Source organism: Hylobates moloch, unplaced genomic scaffold, assembly GCF_009828535.3.
Source record: "Hylobates moloch isolate HMO894 unplaced genomic scaffold, HMol_V3 SCAFFOLD_2, whole genome shotgun sequence".
In the NCBI taxonomy this organism is placed as follows: domain Eukaryota; kingdom Metazoa; phylum Chordata; class Mammalia; order Primates; family Hylobatidae; genus Hylobates; species Hylobates moloch.
In genome coordinates this window covers 73232101-73250135 of record NW_026652277.1, presented here as the reverse complement: position 1 = coordinate 73250135, position 18035 = coordinate 73232101, and the positions used below count along the sequence as shown (strand labels likewise).

The 18035-nt window shown below is 34.1% G+C and overlaps 1 long non-coding RNA gene across 1 annotated transcript; it reads right to left on the bottom strand.

Annotated features, from left to right (window-relative positions):
* Positions 1-368: 368 nt before the first annotated feature.
* On the bottom strand, positions 369-7811 carry LOC131381643 (uncharacterized). Its single transcript, XR_009210523.1, has 2 exons — positions 7751-7811; positions 369-512 (listed from the first exon to the last, which is right to left on the bottom strand). It is a non-coding gene; the product is annotated as an uncharacterized LOC131381643 (long non-coding RNA).
* Between the last annotated feature and the right edge of the window lie 10224 nt (positions 7812-18035).

Genomic DNA, 18035 nt, shown 5'->3' with positions numbered 1-18035 from the left:
CCATTGCCCATCCTTTGTCCCACCAAATGTTGCCAAAATCCTCAGCAATGGACACTATTTACTACCAAAGGAATTCTTTTGGAGAATGCCCAAAAGTAAATTGGTTCAAGATGATGAACCTTGAATGCTCCCTTGAGGTGTCTGGAGATTTAACAGTAGGTAACTCAGTGCCACTAAAGGTATTTGATTGAAAATTTGGCAGTATCAAGTCTGTGTTTTGCAAAGAAACTTAATGAAAATGGAGAGAATAGAGCTACACAGAGACTGGAAAAGTCAAGCAGCTATTTTAACGGTTTAGACTACAGATGTTGAGTTTCTAACTTACTGCAATGTCAGTAAGGTTGTAATCAGAAAAGACAAATTTGAGAGATATTTCAGGAATAATCTTTAAGAGACTCAATGAAAATTAAGGGGCAGGCAAATGTGAAGGATGACTTTCTTGTTTCCATCTTGAGTCATAACTTGGATGGTATTGACATGCACAGATGGAGAGTCAGAAGAGCAGATTTGGGCTGTGGATGCAGAGAGGACAATGAGTTCAAGGAAGAAGAGAGATGAAACAAAAGATATAATCAGTGTAAAACTAGGTTGGCATGCTCAGGCTATAAAACCCAGGAGTTACCACAAAGAATATGAGTTCATCTTCTCACACATTAACCAATCAGAAGAGTTTGACTGTAGGCTTTCTCTGGCACACAGCTGTGCCACCAAACTGGTAGGCATCTTTAAAAACTCTTTTTAAACTCTTATGCTCCTACGTCTTATTTCCAAAGGTATTAACAATCTGTCTTTCCTTCCATTTTGTCCCAGTGCTACTACACCGCCACACTGCTCACTTGTCATTGTATTTCCTCCAAGCTTTGACACATTTCCAGCCATGACTAACCATTTGGAAAGTATCATCCATCATCCACTAACTGAATTCTTGAGATGAGCAGTTTGCCTAGAACCCTACTAGATAACATCTTTTTTTAAAAACATATCATAGACTTGACAGTTATCAACCTATGCAAATACTATAAAAAGTGGTAACATTAGTGGAAGGTACAGAAGAAAATTTGCTGAATCCAGTTGGATCCAATGTGGGAGGAAAGAACACAAGTGGTTAAATACTAGGAGGCAAGGATCATTGGTGATTTCCAAAATAGATAAAATAGAAAAATTTTGGCTCAAAGATTAGCATTTTGTTAAATTAAATCTGAAAGATCAATATAGCAGTGCTAATATATAATGATAAGCTTATTTTATTCACAGTTAAAAGTGAATATTATCAAGTCATATTCAACTCATTGTTAAATTTTAATGTTCAAAAAAATGTATTTTCAAACGTCCTTATCTTTGTCAAAGATACCTTTACATTTGGGAATGCAAACTAAGACCATATTGATAATCATTAAAATAAATTCAGTGGAATCCAAGTAAAGTTTGAAACGTAAACTACTTCGCAGATCATGTTAGAAAGAGAAGTCATGTAAATTATAAACCTTAGCATATTAACAGTCAAATTAAGTGGACTCCTATTTATAATTATAAATCCACACATTGAAATCATTATGGGAATTTTTCATAAATCCAAATGTCTAAATAAGGGTACCTAACTCAATTATATATTAATAAGAAATTTTACTTTGCTATGTATCAAAATAATGGGAAAAATGAGCTTACTTGCTAAGCAAATGTTTAGCACACATTCTTGAATCTATGTTGTCTTTCTGTCTCTCTCTCTCTCTCTGCCTGCCCACTCTCTCTCTCTCTCTCTCTCTCACACACACACACACACACACACACACACACACACAGAGGCTATTCATCTTTCAAGGTGCTTTATAGATGCAGTCATCTATGTTTTATAGTTTATTGATCATAATGTCATAAAAGATCTACAATTTCTGGAATAATTACATTATGCCTGTTTTGTTTTTTCCTTATTGTTAGTATTTTACACAGAATACTATCCTTTGACTTTTTTTAACCCAATAACTATTCAACAGTCAGTATATTATCTGAACATCCAAAGTGATATTTTTAGATCTCTGCAATATCAAAAAGCACAGAAAAAAATTTGTAAAAGTGTCTTAAAGGCAAAATCTACTTCATTGTCTCATCAACCACAAAACAAAGTACTGTGCTTTGCACTTAGAAGGTATTCAATAAATGTTTATGTAGTTTAATAGCATGGAGTGAAGGGAAGATACTATAATTTCATAAGATCTTTAAAAAGCAATTTGGTCCAATGTGAAGAAAATTATGCATAGAATACTGCCATTAATTTTGGAAAGGGGAAATAATATATTTGCTTACATTATTCAAAAATGGAGAAATGAACCTAAAACAAACAAACAAAACCAGTTTTCAGATGTAAGGAAATAGAGTCAAAAGAATTATATAAATATTTTCCAAAACTACTAAACAGAAGTTGTTTTTAAATTTTAAAATTCTAACTAGTTAATAAAAAATTGGCACACATTGTATAGAATTAATAAAAATAACACATTGGGAGGAAATATTTCTTTCAAGTGAGTGTTAAAAAAGAGTAAATTGGTTGTTTATTCCCAATGTGATATACACTAAGAAAAAAATTAGAAAAGAAAAAATCCTCAAACTGTTTTCAGTAATCAGACTTTTGAGTGCCACCATGGTTTTCCTGAATGTGCTACACAAGACAAAGCAAATAAATAATAATGATATCATTAAGAATTGGAATTTTGATCATGAGAGAAAGGCGACACACATGTGAGAGGAATTTGGTTAAGAAAAAAATCCTGAATTCCTGAATTTGCTAAATTTGACTTGGAGTATAAACATGAACAGATGATATATTGCATATATTTTTAAAATATGTGATACTTCTGTTCACTAAAAAAGTGAACAGGGCAATACTTATTGTTCTTGGGCAGCAGAAACAAGTATTCTTTCACCCAGATTTTTGTCTCCAATTGGCATTTCTCACAAAGGAGCTAGGGCTCTTAAAAAAATTTTAGATTTCAAGATGGGACAGCAAATATACATGTTGCATCTAGAACATATTGTCAAACCAGACAGTAAGAATACAAAGACTGTTGTGATCATCATAAAAAGGACTCAGGAGCCAACCGAGAGAAACTCACCTATCCAAAGCTGGGAAAGTGTGAACACCAATAAGAATTACAATTTTACTTAGTTAAGACAAATTAGGTGTTCAAAATCCATAAGCTCCTAATAATATATATTTTTACAAAACAAAATTGATCAACCTGCAAAGATATTGGGAGCCAACTCATTATTTTGAATACTGGAAAATAAGAAAATTACCAACACATCTATATTGCAGTTCTATCCTACATGCTCTGAACTCAGAGAAACAAATATTTGATGGAAGATAATTTTTTATTCATCAAGGTAGTTCAGACAATAATTAAAGTTATTTAATTACAATATCATCCTTTTATAACCCTTTATGAAATAATGGATCTAGCAGCAATCATCAAAAGCTACTAAATTCACAAAAAGAGAAACAGTCAGATATTAAGGGCCTTTTACTGGAAATACAATAGTACCTGTCAAATCTTTTTGCCAAAAAAAATTCAAGCCTCACTCTGATCAATTTATAAGAAAAGGAGCAGTGGACCCATTCAGAAATATCACAAGAATGTGATCAGGGCACGGTGGCTCACACCTATAATCCCAGAACTTTGGGAGGCCAAGGCAGGTGTATCACTTGAGGTCAGGAGATGGAGACCAGCCTGGCCAACATGGTGAAACCCCATCTCTGCTGAGAATACAAAAATTAGCCAAGTGTGATGCTGCATGCCTGTAATCTCAGCTACTCGGGAGTCTGAGGCAGGAGAATCACTTGAACCTGGGAGACGGAGGTTGTAGTGAGCCGAGATTATGCCACTGCACTCCAGCCTGGGCAACAGAGTGAGAGTCTGTCTCAAAAAAAACAAAAACATAAGCAAAACAAACAAACAAAAAATAATACAATCAGCAAAATATAGACTAGGGGAAACTATAACACAATCTTTAAGCTTTCTTCAACAAATGATGACAAAAAAAAAAAAACAGTGAGTTGGAGATAGGAGCTAAAGATTAACAGAAACTTAAGAAATATGTTCACTAATTGCCATACATAGAATTTTTCTGGCATCTGATTTGAATAATTAATTTCTTAAAAAGACTGAGAATTGTGGGAATTTAAACAATTTTTGTATATTCAAAAACATTACGGAATTTTTGTTAGTACTCTGTGTGTCATAATAGGGATTATATTTTTAAATGAGTTATCTTTTAGTGATATATTCAAAATACTTATAAGTGACATAATGTCTGGTGTTTTCTCCAAACTAATCCAGGAGAAAGGAAGAGAAACAGCATAGTAGTATAGATAAAATAATTGGACAGAATTAAAAATTATGGAAGCTGGGTGATGCATATCTGGGGATGAATTATATAATTTCTCATATTTTGTATATATTTAATTTTTCATAATAAAAACATTTGAAATGCTAAAAAAGTAAAAAACAAAACAAACAATTGCTTGAGTCTTGAAAGCCCCGTGTAACCAGAACAAAAATAAAAAAGGAAGAGAATGGCCCAGGGAAAATATTCAAGGAACAATCCATTTCCCATGTCCTCTCCTAGCACGCCCTTGGTCAAAGCCCTCAAGTTTTGCTATCTTTTGCACCTTCTGCCTGGAGGAATGATGTAATCAATGAGGCTAAATAATTGAAATAAAAAAAAAAAAAAGAAATAGACTACAAAGACATTTTTAAGATCATGAGCTATCGAATTGACCAGCTATACCTCAGAATAAAATGTTCAGCAAAAAGAATAAAACCAAAGATGGAATCTGTAATCATTATTTGCCCATATTCTTATCTGAAAAGTAACACTAGGGAAGGAACAATAGAAAAAGAGATCTACATTTGATTTTTATTCATTCAGTAGCATTTTATATATATGAAAACCAACAAAACTACTAAAATCAGGAGTGGTCGTTATTTTTTCATCGATGAAAATGGATAGTTAAGAGAAGACACTCTCTGAAGTCTATGCATCAGTAAACAGATGATCAAGCATATTATATAAATGTATAAAGTTAAATGTGCACCAATATGAAAGTCAAAACCTCCCAAACTAGCAGATTTAGAAAGTTTATTAAGAAACAAACAAAAGCAGAATCTGTGAAATAAGCAAAGCACTAATAAAATAAAAATGACAGAAGTATGACATATGATACATATAGAAAATACTATTATGATGGCAGAAGATACTACTATAACATGCTACTTACATTTCTTTTTCAGAGATCATGAAACATTTATAAAAATTGATCAAGTGAAATACTCAACAAGTCACAAAATAAATTTTGAAATACAGATTCTATTAGCTAACAACTATGTAATCATTCTAAATAGTGTTAAAATTCAGGAAAGAAACAAAAATATTTGATCAAATATAATAAAAATAGTATTTAATGGACCTGGTGCAGTGGCTCACACCTGGAATCACAGCACTTTGGGAGGTCAATGCAAGCATATCACTTGAGGTCAAGAGTTCAAGACCAGCCTGGCCAACATGAAGAAACCCAGTCTCTACTACAAAAACACAAAAATTAGCCAGGTGTAGTAGAACACGCCTGTAGTCTCAGTTACTCAGGAGGCTGAGGCATGAGAATCACTTGGACCTAGGAGGCGGAGGTCGCAGTGAGTTGAGATCGCACCACTGCACTAGAGCCTGGGCAATAGAGCAAGATGACTCTGTCTCAAAAATAATAATTATTATAATTATAATAATATTAGATGTTATTTAAAACATTTTAAACTACTCAAATCAAAAGGTACATAAAATCTAAATGCCTAATTATTTAAAAAATTATTGTAGCAGTAATTGGGACCTTTCATGAACATTCCATTTATTTTTTATCAGTGGGCACATGGTATATTTCTCCTTTGATATTTCCATGTCAATAAGCATTTTTCAATTTATCTGATTATATTGTCCTTCCACTCCTCAGTTATTGACTATGCCACTTCTGTCATAAATTAAAGTTCAATAAATGCATGCACCTATTTCCAATCTTCTCTTTCTCTTCTCTTGTCTTCTCTTTTTTTCTCTTCTCCTCTCTTCCTTATAAGAGTACCTGTTTTAAAGACTATAGCTTTATAATAAGTCCTGATATCTAGTAGGGGTACTCTCTTATTCCTAATTTCATTTTTCAGAATCACATTGGTTATTCTTGTCCCTTTGCTCTTTCACGTTACTGGGATTATATGACATTTTGTTTTCTACATTTATCTATTTCAAATATATAAATGGTATTGTGCTGAAAACATTATGTTTCTTTCTTTTTTCACTAACCACTATGTTTCTAGGAGTGATCATGGTCTGTGTGTGCATCTACTCACTGTTTCCAGCTGCCACATGCTAAAGCATAACCATTACAGTGAACTTCTTCATTCTCCCAGTGATAGATTGCCTCTAACTCGTTGCTACTACAAATTATCATCCATATCTCCACACATCTTGTGAGAGAGCTTTTCTGGAACATACACTTAGGAGCTGGACTACTGAGTTGTAGGATAGGCATATTTAATATCATCAAGTGTGTTTCCAGTGCAGCTGAACCAGTCAATACTTTCAACATCAAGGCACAAGATTCCTTTCTACCTAAATATCTTTCAATACTTAGAATTATAAAACTATAGCTTTTTTTCTCAACTTGATGAGTATAATGTAGGATTGAATTTTAATTTTTTTTCATTTGTATGATTACAAATGAGTTTGAGCATCTCTTCATGTAACTGTTAGTCATTTGAGTTGTTCTTATTTTATAACTTGCCCTTTTTAAATGAGGTTTGCTATCTTTTTCCTGTAATACAGTGTAGTTACAAAAAATGAGAATCATATGAATATCTTTTCATCAATATCATAAAATCCTAGGACATTATTCCACAAAAGGAACATTATTTTGAGTTTTGAATTTTATACACAGCCAAAATAACCCCAAAAAACTAAGACTTTTTATATATGTCAGAAAAGGAACTCAAAGAGTCAAAAGGAAATTACTAAATCTGGAAACATAAATTCATGAATTAGAAAATTTTTATAAGCAAGAAAACTAAAGAAAGAAGAAAAATCAATGGAAGACTTATTACTATAACCAAAAATGGTTTTTAAAAAAAAACAATATAAAAAATAAGTATTTTCAATTTTCATCAAGAGAAAAATATACTTATTGTTAGCCACCTATACAAGCATAACTAAAAATATAATAAAAATATAAAAAGTACAAATAACTATTATATGCAATTATAATACCTAGGCATTTGAAATAAAAATAAAATAATCAATTCTGTATTCATAAGACCAAATAAATATTTTTATTAAAAAATAGAACATGTAAGAAGTGTTTCCACTAAATTTGAGAAGGCAGTAATACAATTATAGTCAATATAATAAAGCTAATAAAACCAATAAATATGAATACTTAAAAGAAAATGAAAATTATCATTCTTGCAGGTAATATAATTTTCTGCCAAGAAAATTAAAATATAATTCAAACGCTATTAGATTTACTGATTACTAAGGTTGCCATGTACTAATCAACAGTGAAAATTAACAGTTTTCCTATAAACAAGATAACAAGGTATAAAAGAAAACATACTGTTGAAAAATATGAAATTTCTAGGAACAAAACTAACAAATATATGACTTTAATGAGAAATAATAAAAAAAGGACTATGACATCTACTAAAAAACACACACTCACTCTCTCTCTTAAATGAATGGAAATATATAAAGTGTTCCAAGATGAGAAGAGGCAACAGCATGAAGATGTCAATTCTTTCCAATTTATTTACCAATAAAATGACATCCCTTTAAAAAAAAACATTTTAATGGTATCAGAAAAACTGATTTCAATGAGTGAAGTACCTTTACAGAAGAGAAAAAAAATGACAAAAATAGACAGCTTTTTTTTTTTTTTAACTGTAGTAGAATATTCCAGTAAAAGGTTTTAGAAAGGCAGAGTAAACCGGTGAGGTACTGAGAACAGATATAGGCAAGTGAAGCAATGAACAGAAAGGAGATTGAAGAAACAGACTGATATTATATATAAATAACAATTTCATACATTATTAAGTTGGCCTTTGAATTTAGTAAGAAGTATATAGTTTATTTAACAAATAGTTTAAAGGTAATTGTTTAGAATTATTTGGAAAAAAAGTAGTGAAATCTACACTTTATGCCTACCTAACAAACATTCTAGTAGCTTAAATAGTTGAATATATGAAAGATATTAATGATATGCTTTTATTAGTTTGGAGGTAACAAATTATTTCTAAGTATGACACAAAACACAGAAGTCATAAAGGAAAAGATTGACCTATAGAGTTACATAAAAATGCAAAACTTCTAAAATACAAAAGCTATCAATAAAAACTTAAAAGTCAAAATAAAGAAAATATTTTTAATTTAGAAAAAATAGCTTAATATTCTCAATACATAAATAACTCCTAAAAATCAAAAGGAAAATATAAATGATCCAGTAGAAAATACAGTCGAAGCTTATTTAGAGGTTTCTCACAGAGAAAAGAATAAAAGTGGCCACTAATCATATATGAAAATCTGTTCAAACATAATATTCTGTTAAGAAATTGGTACCTATTTTTCATTGCACAGATAAATTTAAAAATTTGTAAATATATTTTTGATAAAGTAAGTTGGTGAATTCGTTGAGTAAAAATTTGTGGAAACTTAATGAAAAGTAATTTTTCATTGCCTATCACTTCAAGGAATTTATTCGTTAAAAATATTCCTATATATTTACAAAGACATGTGTACAAGCTATACACTTGTTTTTAAGGAAATTAGATTAGAAACTATATAAATGCCCAACAAAATATGTAAATGTACACAAATTATGTTTTTTCTATATTAAGCAATACTATGTAGTAATTTAAAAAATAGTATAGCTATTTTAAATATGGGTTTCTCTGCATATATTAAGTTAAAAAATCAAGTTGTAGAAAAAAACTTAAAATTATCATTTATTTTATTATATTTATAAAAACAAATGAATCATACATAATGTGTGTGAAAGCATATGTGTATGTATGCATTCATTTTTGTGTAAACTCATAGCCCTATGTCTGAAAAGATTCATAGAAAACTGAAAAAGGTTATAGTTAGTAGCAAAGAAGGGATACTTTCTATTTTAATTTTTGCATCTACATGGTTTAAGTTTTTTATAACAAAATGTATGTAAAATAAGTGGAATTATCTAGATTATTTTCAAGATCCAAAAGGCCTAGCATCAATGCTAGATCTGGTAACTACTATTAAGATTACTTTGAGACTCAGTTTTCATATGAGTAATAGGGATTAAATAGAAGTGGTTCATATGAGTAATAGGGATTAAATAGAAGTGGCTCATTCTCAGGGTCTCTGAGAAATAAAATCCTTACAAAAACTGCAAAAAAAGTCAAACAAATTTAATATATTATTATTATTTTTATATTCCTACAACCCTATGGTTCTATCACTGGTGTATCATATTGCTCACAGGATAATATGATATATATAGAAAGATAATGCTCCTCTGCCCTTCAGAAAACCTGAACAAATCAGCCTTATCTACAAAAACAGTCTATGTTGGCAGTACTTATCAAATACATATCAGAATGAAGCTCTGTCTCTAAAGAAGCTTCATATACCTTGAAATCACATTTTACCTTTATAAGTAAAAAGTACATTTTTAACTAAAACAACTTGATTTCTCTCTTTTGAGAGACAAAAAGAAAAGAAAGCAACTGAATTTCTTGGAATAGTTTTCACACATCATAGAGTATTAAATAAATGCCAATTGATTTCTCCTCACCTGATTGTTTTTATGTCAAGGTAAGTCTAGCCAGTCTCACCTATAACTTACTCATTTCCCTAAGCTTTAACGAACTGATTCTTCTTAATAAAACAGTTATGCCCAAGTAACTAAATCAATCATTCTTCATGAGGCGTAGGGTTGCATTTACTCATCTGGATTATGAAGCTGAGGATAATGGTTCATTAAGAAGCATGCTTTTCCTAGCCACAAAAAAATCGTGAGGCTTATTGGCAAAGAATCAGTTTTTACTCATTGTTTGAGTAAGAAGGAAAATCTTAAGAAGGTCAATTTGTTTATAATTGGTTTGGAACACTGCCCTTTCCTTTAAAGCCCCATAGTGACAGAATTGCTTATTTTTACTTCAGAATGATTATTTTAAATTAGGACCATATATTTATGGGATTTCTGACACTGGAAATCTCTTATGAAAAACAAACAAAATCATCTCTGATTATCAAATTTTAGATAACATCATATTAATAACCTAAAGCTGTTTTGAAATAAAAAAACTGTCTTTATGTTGTCATATCCAAAATATGGAGAAAAAAGTAACTTAACATTTAGAACAGGATCCTACATGATTTCTCTCTTTCCCATCCTAAGCAGCGTATTTGAGTTGATGACTTGCCAAATTCACATTAAAAAAAAATCTGTTACTCCCATTTGTACTTGGTCATTTGCTATAAGAAAAATAAGCATGTGACTCTAGAAAAAAAGGTGATAGTGAAAATGTTTCTTGTCTCTAAGAGGTTCATCTCTAAGGTTCCTGCTAGCTATGAAATACCACGAACATGAACCCAAGACAACTAGACTGCATAGATGTAAAAATAAACTTCTGATTACTTACCAAGAGAAGGGTGTGTATGAGAACTGACATACAACTCTACAGAAGCACAAAACAGTCAAGTCCTTCTTTCCCCAGACCAGAAAATGCTTCAGTCTATAGTGACAGCCTGTTTGGGGAACACTTTCTCTTTGATTAGGCTTTCCTCTTTTGCAAGCTAATATCACTCGGAAGTGGCAGTGCAATGCCTAGAAGCACTTTCTCAGCGAGGCATTTATTTATGGAGAGAAGGGCTGATGATACCAATGGGAACAGTTGGTGGGAGATTTGCATCTCACCTGTGTATATTAGCCTGATAGAATCAGCTTCCCCTGTTTCTCAAACTGTCCTGTACCTGAGAAAGTGACCTACATTTTGGCAGCCCTTCCTTCAGTGCAAACCTTCTAGCAAAAAGCAAATATGACCTTTGAATCCCAGGCAAAAAACAAAAAAAACTTTCAAAGATGCCACAAAGGTAACTTTCACATTTTTTCCATTGTATATTAAAATTGAATGAACTCTGTAGCAATTTAGAAGAGAATAGACTTTTTAATAGCTCGTGTCTTTTTAACAATTAATAATACCTATCAAAAGTTATCAGCCAATACCTATTCTTTATTAATGAGCCGTTGTTATGCCTAATGAATGGTGTCTTATCAAAAACTGCATTTCTAAGCCACTGATTTACGCTTTTAAATTGTTTTCAAAAATATTTCTTTACTGTCCCAATAAATTCTTTTTTTATATAATTTCATAAATAAAAAAGTGACACACAGATGGTAAATATAGGACCATAATTTTGTGGGTGAGAAAGCTAAATCCTATGTGCAAGTTAGGGATTTTAGAATCCCAGCTGTTGATTCAGCTGCCGCAGCAAAATCTCCCAAATGTGGTATTAGTGGGAGCTACTAGGTGCTGAGTTCGCTCTACCCTCCTGTTTCCAAGAGTGACCTGAGGTGACCTCAATTTGAAAACCAACTTATTTACAAAGTATTTATTGCCTGAAGAACAGGATTATATCACCTTTCCACAAATTGGACTCACACAAATCTGGGGTCAACTCCACAGAAAAAAAAAAAAAAAAAATTACTTGTCCAAGTCACACAGAAAGCCATATAACAGCTATTACTAAGGACCTCAAGCTAAAATCCCTCAAGAATATAAGGTCCATGAGAGTGGGGACTTGTCTGTTTTGTCCTATGCTCTATCTCCTATGTAGATTAACAATGCCTTAAAAGAATCTGTTTAAAATTGGGAAGATGGGAGATCTATTGCTCATTTTCAGGACAAACCAAAGAAATGTTCGCTGCTGTGGTTTAGTTCACTTCTGGATGTAGCACCCTAGTTGACCTGCAGAAGCTGCAGACACACAGGTGTATGTGTTGTATTTCATCAATTTCAAGGTGGCATATTGTAATACACTGTAACAGCTCTGAAATCTGGTGCATCTTACAGTCGGTAGAGTTTTATTATTCACTATTGATCAGTTATGACGCAGTGGTCATTGTGCATGTCATGATTTGGTTGATCCTCCTATGACATGACTGGAAAATTTCCTCCCCAAACATTTCAATGAATAAACAATTTAAGGATCTTTTGAGGAAAGAATATGCATCCTGATTGTTGTCTATCTTTTGAAAAGATCAAGAAAGTAACTTATAGAAAAGATATCAGGTACTTGGAAGAAAATCCTATCAACAATAATAGAACATTTTAAGAAATGTCCCATTACTAATGTTCTTCATGACACAGAACAGGAAAATATGTAGAAAAATACAGACATCAATGACACTGAGTCACAGAAATTCAATTATATTACACTGAATATGAAGATGTTTTAGAACTACATTAATAAATGTACTTCACTTGCAGCTTTCATTTTTATGTATGTAGTAGAATGTTTAAAAATTACATGAATAAATTTAAAAGAGTTTCTTCCATAATTGAAAAATTAAAACTAGAAGTGATAATAAACATTAGGACTGTATCACAGTATAATTGACAACATGCATTTTTTTTCTTTCTTAGTGGTTTATAAAGGTGTGGTTTTTAACCAGTAGCATCTTAAATTCCACGAAATACAGTATATCAGTTCAATTCTCACCACAATCCTGTGAAATAAGTAATAGTTTCCCATTATCTTTCTTCTTAAAGCTTTGAAGGGTCAGAAAGAGAAGTTTGTCAGTAGGGAAATAAGTGAGAGAAAGAGAAAAGAATTCAACTATATCCATTATCTAAAAGCAGGCAGCCCACCCAGAGAAGCTGGCGAAACCAGAAAAAGTCTTATCTTTGAATGAATATTTAACTATCCGTTAATACAGAAACCAGAGGCTTTCATGCCATGAATCAAGATGTATTTTGCTATTGACAATAGCCAAAACCCTTGCTATTAACAAAGAGTGAATTAAAAAGTCATGGGTATTGCCTGAGTTTTCATCAAAGATTAATGAAAAGTCTTTTCTGTTTCAGCAGTGGGACAAAAAGACAGTAAGAAGACAAAAATAAAGTTGCTTTTAGGATTATTCTCTATACATTTCTCTTGTTCAATGTACCTACTACACATGGAGTGAGCTCCTGTAAGAAAGTGCTAGTGTAATTAATGTAGTTGTCTTGCATATGTTTTCTTTATATATAGATGCAAGATGCACATAGAAATAGGTAAGGTAGAAATATAGATATATAGGTACAGATATAGATTTTCCCCCTCAACAGACCACACTCCCGAATGATTGTTGTAGGTGATTGGGCAGGGCCTAGTGACAGTTTTGCAACAGGATATAGGGATAAAGAACCAGCATGCAGGGAACTGGAGACCCTCCTTTCTCCCAATAGTATCTGAAAAATTAAAAAGAGTATTGGCCAGGTGCAATGGCTGACACCTGTAATCCCAGCACTTTTAGAGGCAAAGATGGGAGGATCGCTTGAGTTCAAATGTTTGAGACCAGCCTGGGCAACATGACAAGACCTATGTCTACAAAAAATTACAAAAATTAGCCAGGCAGTGTGGCTTGAGGTTGCAGTGAGTCACGATGGCACTACTGCACTCCAGCCTGAGCAACAGAGTGAGACCCTGTCTTAGAAAAGAAAAAGAACAAGAAGAGGAGGAGGTGAGTAATAGAAGAAGGAAGAAGGAAGAAGGAAGAAGGAAGAAGAAGAAGAAGAAGAAGAAGAAGAAGAGAAGAAGAAGAAGAAGGAGAGGAAGAAGAAAAGAAGAAGAAGAGGAAGAGGAAGAAGAAGAAGAGGCAGCAGCAGTGGCAGCGGCGGAGGAGGAGAAGAAGGAGGAGGAGGAGGAAGGAGGAGGAGGAGAAGGCGGCGGAGAAGGAGAAGGAGGATCTACAACGGGCGAGGAGATTTCATTGTTGTTTCTTTGTTCTGCTCCTACCCCCCGGGCGAGGAGATTTCATTGTTGTTTCTTTGTTCTGCTCCTACCCCCAAATCCATCATGCAAGCCTGTGTTTATCTCAAATTCTGCTGTTTCTCTCTCAGAAACCAGTGCTCTCACACCAGAGGCTGACTGCAAACTCTTTCTAAAGCAGCTCACTGACTTGAGCCTAAGGGTAAAAGTCATTGTTGTCAGTTTATTTGTTTACAAGAGGAATAAAGAGGCAGTTACAAGGCTGTTTAATGAATCACTGTTCTCATTACTCCCTGGCCCATTCCTTTGCACAAGTTGGTTCTGACTTTGGAGTCTCTAGAGAAGATCTATGCTTATATCTAGTGCCCAGGGCCAGAGTCTTCTCTTTTCTTTATCCCTCAGTCTTATTTTTATTTCATTCTTTAGGAATTCTTTTAACTTTTGTTATTCCGAAGGAAAGTTTTCTTGATTTCTAATGACAATATTACTTCTTTATTGTTTTTAAGGTTTTTTCTGTAATTGCAGCAGAATCCTCAGAAAAGAGGAAATAGATGCCTGAGCTTAGTATTCAGAATCTTTCAAATGGTTGGATTTAGCCAGAGAGACATTTTTGTTTTTTCTTTTCTTTTCTTTCTCTCTTTCTTTCTTTTTTTTTTTTTTTTTTTTTTCTGAGCCAGAGTCTCGTTTTGTCGCCCAGGCTGGAGTGCAGTGGCACCATCTTGGCTCACTGCAATCTCCACCTCCCGGGTTCAAGCAATTCCATATAGAAACTGCAAAATTTAATCTGTGATGTATCAAGTGGCAAGTTTAAGCTAAGCCACATGTAAATGAAAGTTATGGAGGAAGAGAAAAGTGCCTCAGAGAGGAAGTGTTTCCAAAGTGACAAAAGGTGTGATTCTAGTGCCCCATCTTCCAGCTCCATCCTGTAACCCACCTGAACTGTCAGGTTCCCTCTATAGTTTTTTGGAAAGAGATTTAAAAAAATGAAAACAGGAAAAATGATGTTCTCAAGTGATTAATAGAAAAGTCATTTTATTTTATTTTATTTCTTTTGAGAGAGAGTCTCGCTCTGTCACCCAGTGGAGCAATCTTGGCTCACTGCAACCTCTGCCTCCCAGGCTCAAGTGATTCTTGTGCCTCAGCCTCTCAAGTAGCTGGGATTACAGGTGCATGCCACTAGGCCCAGCTAATTTTTGTATTTTTAGTAGAGATGGGGTTTCACCATGTTGGCCAGGCTGATCTCAAACTCCTGACCTCAGATGATCTGCCGGCCTCGGCCTCCCAAAGTGCTGGGATTACAGGCCTGAGCCACCGTGCCCGGCCCAGAGAGACACTTTTCAAACAATGTCAGTAATTAATAATAGTACACTAAATGGATCTATGTCAGAATTTGGATGGTTATTCTTTAGATTCAGCTTAAATAATTCAAATATTTTCGAGCTTTTCATTTTTGTGTATGTGCAGAGATATTGGCAGGAAATAGAGTTATTTTCCATCTTCTAAGAACTGGAACAAAATTTAAAATGCCTTTTCCGGTTGGGCACAGTGTCTCACACCTGTAATCCCAGCACTTTGGGAGGCCGAGGCAGGCGGATCACTTGAGGTCAGGAGTTTGAAGACCAGCCTGGCCAACATGGTGAAACCCCATCGCTACTAAAAATACAAAAATTAGCTGGGCGTGGTGGCGGGCGCCTGTAATCCCAGCTACTTGGGAGGCTGAGGCACAAGAATCACTTGAGCCCAGGAGGCGGGGGTTGCAGTGAGCCAAGATTGCACCACTGCACTCCAGCCTGGGTGACAGAGCGAGACTCTCTCTCAAAAGAAATAAAATAAAATAAAATGACTTTTCTATTTATCACTTGAGAACATCATTTCATCATTTTTTGTGTTTTCTTTTTTTTTTTTAATCTCTTTCCAAAAAACTATAGAGGGGAACCTGACGGTTCAGGTGGGTTACAGGATGGAGCTGGAAGATGGCACTGGAACAACACCCTTTGTCTCTTTGGAAACACTTCCTCTCTGAGGGGCTTTTCTATTCCCTGGTAACTTTCATTTACATGTGGCTTAGCTTAAACTTGCCACTTGATACATCACAGATTACATTTTGCTGTTTCTATATTATTCATTTCATTTTCCTCTGTCTCTTGAAAAAGGCTTCTCATATGAGATTAGAAGTAGTTGTGGCACACAATGAATAACAGACCAAAAATCAGAAGATCTTGTTAGCAGTGGAAGTTACCCGAGTTACCGGTGGCAAATCAGTACAGGTCTGCGGCGACCTCACTTCTTGCCTCCTCAGAAGAAAGAATTTGACTGAGGAGCATAAGGCAGAAGAAGAGACTGAGGCAAGTTTTAGAGCAGGCCTGTAAAGCTTATTAAAACGCTTTAAAGCAGGAATGAAAAGAAAGCAAAGTACATTTGGAAGAGGGCCAAGCGGACATCTTGGAGGTCAAGTGTGAGGTTTGGCCTGTGACTTGAGGTTATATATGTTGGCATACTTCTGGTGTGCTGTGTCCCATTTCCCTTGATTCTTCCCTTAGGGTGAGCTGCCCGCATGCGCAGTGGCCTGCTAGCGTTTGATAGGTGAGCATGCGCAGTGTGTTTACTGGAGTTGCGTGCATGTTCGTCTGAGGTGTTCTTCCGTTACCAGTCAAATGCCCCTGGGAAGATCATATACTATTTAAACTCTGCCATTTTGCCTCTTAGTGTGCATGCTTGAGCTCATTTACCCAACTCCTGAGATCTTATCAGGAAGCTGCTGATCACTAGTTTCAGGTGCGTCCTATCTACAGGGAGACTGGCTTTCCCTGGTGCTGGCTGCAACCTATTATTATTTTAGAGAGGCAGTGTGACAACTGCCTGATCATCACCTGACGGTTGCCTGACTTTCCTGGTGGAGTGTGTGGGCCTCTCCTGCCCTGTTACTGTCTAACTAACCACCCACTATAACAATCTCAGTTCAAAAACTAACCAGATGTTCAGCTTGTCCTTAAACCTCCAAGACTCCTTCATTTCCAATAAAATGACAAGAATAAGAAATTTCACGGAGTTGCTGGGATCACATGTGCATTTTTTAAATGGGAGAGCATTATAAAATCTATATAAAAGTTGTTGTTAAATGGAAAACATCATCTTTTATAGTGAGAGTTGACATCATCTGGCCATAAGCTTAATTTAATATGAATTATAAGCATTTTTTCACATCTAGTAATTTATCGTTTCTCAATTTGGATGTAACAGGACACAATTCAAAATATGCATTCACCACCTTAGGAAAAAACACCTGTCATTTTCTGAAATCAATGCTTCCATTTCTCACTAGCAAGCTAAGTGGAAAAGGTACATAGAGGTCAAATGTAGCAGGCTAGACTGTTAAAAAAAAAAAAAAAATTATAAATAACTCTCGACTTGACGGAGGGTATTCACTTTCCCTGAAACAATCTTTTAACCACTGAAAAGCAAACTTTGAAGTTCAGAAGTTCAGTTCAATTTAAGCACCCCCAAAATTTGCCTGTTGATTCAAATGTTATTTGAAACTTGATAGCACATATAATTATACTGAAAATTGTATTAAAACAGGATGACTATCTGGTACTATTTCCATGCATTTTGCCTTTTTATATAACCATAACAGAGGGTCAGAAACATATGTAAAAGTAATTTATGAAAATAAGCCACATTTTTTGGAAATATAGGACAGGACTAAAATTGGATCATGCTCATCATGTATAAAGTTCAAATTGTTTTAAATGCATTCCCACGCGGCAGTTCAAGAAAGTGAAAAGTAAATGGTTCAGGTGATGGCTTTCTCTTTAAGGTGTGAAAGCAGATAATACAGCCACGTAAAGAAAGCCACCAATTTCTTCATATATAGTAAGACAAGCATTGTTATTCCATATGTAGAATACTGGAGACTATGTATATGAAATACTAGTCTTCCTATTGGCTGATAAAGGTTTACTTAATCAAAGACTATAAAATTTTCAAGGATGGGA